At 37.7% G+C, this 3,227-nt stretch overlaps 1 long non-coding RNA gene across 1 annotated transcript; it reads left to right on the top strand.

The window, feature by feature from the left end:
• Positions 1 to 529: 529 nt before the first annotated feature.
• LOC103522300 lies at positions 530 to 2,203 on the top strand. The gene is made up of 3 exons (XR_541999.1): positions 530 to 612; positions 1,460 to 1,480; positions 2,185 to 2,203. It is a non-coding gene; the product is annotated as an uncharacterized LOC103522300 (long non-coding RNA).
• Positions 2,204 to 3,227: the final 1,024 nt, after the last annotated feature.

Raw genomic sequence — 3,227 nt, 5'->3', positions numbered from 1 at the left:
TCCTTATTTTTCCATTTTACTTCTTCTTCCCCTTCTTCTTCTTCTTATTTTTCTGCTCTCCTCTTCATCTTCTTCTTCTTCCTCTTCCTCCTCTTGTCTAGTTTCATTTCTATTTTTTATTTACTCATTGTTCTGTCATGTAAATCTGACATGTTAATCACTCACAACCTTGGTCTCTCTCTCTCTCTTCTTCTTCTTCTTCTTCTCCTTTTCTCTCTCTCTTTCAATTTCTTCTCCTTCTCTCTTTAATTCTCGATCAAGTTCCTCTCCTTTTCTTTCATTCTCCTGCTTCCTCTGTATTATCCATTTTTTCTCCATTCTCCTCTCTCTCCTTTAATCCTCTCTCTCTCTCTCTCTCTTCTTCTCCTTTTCTCTCTCTCTCTCTCTTTCAATTTCTTCCTCTTCTCCTTCTCTCTTTAATTCTCGATCAAGTTCCTCTCCTTTTCTTTCATTCTCCTTCTTCCTCTGTATTATCCATTTTTCTCCATTCTCCTCTCTCCTTTAATCCTGCGTTTGTGGTGTAGTGGTCTGATCCCAACTTGGACTATGAGGAGCTGAATGAAATGATTGAGGAAATTGATTCCGATGGTTCTGGTACCATTGATTTTGACGGTGAGTTTATAGAATTGAATAGGCCTTGTTTATTCTGCCAGAGTTTATGAAAATTTTCGACTGTCACGCTCAGTGGTGTGCTGGTGAACTGCGGATCTGGTTCGAGTCCGAATTAGGTACTAAAATGTAGCGCAGTGTACCTGCCTCGGTGGTTTAGTGGTCAAGGCGCTCGACTGGTAAACAGGAGGGCGTGGGTTCAATCCCGGCCGAGGTATGGAATTTTATCCTCAATATAATAATACAATAGTATTAATAGGTATTAAATGTATGTTTTGTAATCACCCGTGTAATTGCATGTAAAATGCGTTCGGGCGAATTGTAAAAAATAAAAAATAAAAAAAATAATTTGAGAATTTGACCACAATAATAGTAGTAGCCTACTGCTGGAGTAAAGGGACTTTTCAGTCCTATGCGAGCAGTATAAATAAGCACTATTATTATTATTATTAGATGTTTGTGTCAAGAAACAATAAATGTAGAGTCGGGCTTTTTTGGGACCCCATAATGTTGAGATTTACTGTATTTAGTTGTTGTTTTTTATCAACCAACCTTAGTGGTGTAGGTAGTTGTTTTCAAAATGGATTTCGGATCTTAAAGTTGGAGGTTTGAGTCCCATTAGGTCCTTAACAGATAAGGTTTGTTCTTGGAACAGCTACCTTTCTCCTATCCTGTTTTCCTTCTGACAGTACTTACACATCACAGGTCAAATCTCCTAGTTAGCTTGAAAGATAGCCTGCCTTGTACGCACTAGGACACGGGTTCGATTCCCGTTCTCTCTCTCTAAAAAGGAGATCACCCCACTGTTCCTCACATACACATTAACTTTCTATCTTGGTTTTGATTTCAGAGTTCATGAGTATTATGATTGGTAAGTATACACTGTATGTACAGATGTGTGACACTATCCCTTGCTGGATACAGGATAAGCATAAGATTAAAGTTGCCTCCCAGTTTTCGCCGTAAAAAGGTCCCTAGTTGCCAAATTGATAGTTTGAACGTAGGTAGGTACCTATTATCAAGGAGCTATACCTCCATGCCTATTATAGAGCTAACGTAGGGAAAAACGAAATAGGCCGTTTTGTATGAACGCCTGGTATTTATATTGAGTTATGCAATGTGCTAAAGAAAAAGTACGTAGGTACCTATCTAAAATAGACCATGTTTGTTTGACGTTACTCAGGAAGTCAGGAAACAAACATGAGGGCAATGTTATTGGGATGTAAGATTGAATGAAAGTCGTTAATTAATGGGCTTTTAATTACCTAATTAATTAATGGGTCCAAATTACCCAATTTCAATGCCATCACAAGCAAACGAAATTTGTATAAGTTCTTTCATATTTTCTTTTGATCTTTAATGCCTCGTTTTGCGGGCACCCTTAGTCTGAAATTTCCAAACGAGTTGTTCAAAATTATTACATTCTCAATATTGTGATCACCCCATCAGATGTAAATTAATGTTTTCAATTGAAATCGAGGAGGATGCATTTGTTACGACTATTTATTCCGAAGATATATCAAGTTCAACGATGCAGGCATATTAATCATTTTTCAATTACCATTATTTTTTCAGGTTAAATTTTATAAGGAATTATGCTCTCTCTCTCTCTCTCTCTCTCTCTCTCTCTCATTTCTCACTTTTTCTTCTCCTCTCTCCCTTCCTCTATCAATCTCTCTTTCTCTCATTTCTCTATCTATCTACTCTCTCTCTCTCTCTCTATCTATCTACTCTCTCTCTCTCTCTCTCTCTCTCTCTCATTTTATGTATGTATGCATGCATGCAGGTATGCTGTACATAGGTATGTATGTACAATTGTACATACCTAGATTACTTCTACATAAAATTGACATTCCTGCTGTCATTCTATGATTCCGATCGATATGTTTGGGAAGCACACGGTACAAGAGTTTTTCTGACGAACGAACATTGACGAATGCAATGCCTTATCAATTAGGGAACCGGGACTTATCCACCCTGTAACCTGTTACAGCCTAACATAAATTTACCATAATTATTTGTAACTTTTTTGTTCCCCCCTGGCCCCCTCTCTCTTTTTTCAGAGGTTTGACTGGTCCAAAAGTTCCCGTTACGATGTCTTTACCAAAGTCACCCAAATGTCTTTACCAATAAATCGCCCTCAGCAAAATAAAGACTTTTTACACTCCACATTTTTTAAGTTCCTATTTTTATTTTCGTTTTTGTTTATGAGTAAAAGTTCATAGTGTAGACGTATATTAAGTTTCAGGCGATATCCAAGTGCAGAAACTATAGAAAACCAAATGCCTTATGATGGCTTTTTTTGACGGTTTTATTTTTGGTCCTTCGGGCCGGATAATCGTTATTTTTTTTCATGATAGATTTGATAGAGGCAACTCTATTTGCTAAGGTCTTATCATTCCGAAAGCGAAGAGAGAAGGAAGACAGGATAGGAGAAAGCCAGCTGTTCCGAGAACGAACCTTATATATTTGGGATAAAATCCACCTGGGCGGGAATCGAACCCGCGACCTAGCGCTTACAAGGGAGACGCGTTACTCTGGAGGGTAGCTAACTAGGCTGGCTGAGGCGAGGCTTATTTTTATTCATGAGTTTTCTTTCTATAAATAAAATTATTATT

The sequence above is a fragment of the Diaphorina citri genome, unplaced genomic scaffold, assembly GCF_000475195.1.
Source record: "Diaphorina citri unplaced genomic scaffold, Diaci psyllid genome assembly version 1.1 scaffold7865, whole genome shotgun sequence".
NCBI classification, from domain to species: domain Eukaryota; kingdom Metazoa; phylum Arthropoda; class Insecta; order Hemiptera; family Psyllidae; genus Diaphorina; species Diaphorina citri.
Note: the sequence above shows the minus strand (reverse complement) of the source record. Positions and strands in the feature narration are given on the sequence as shown.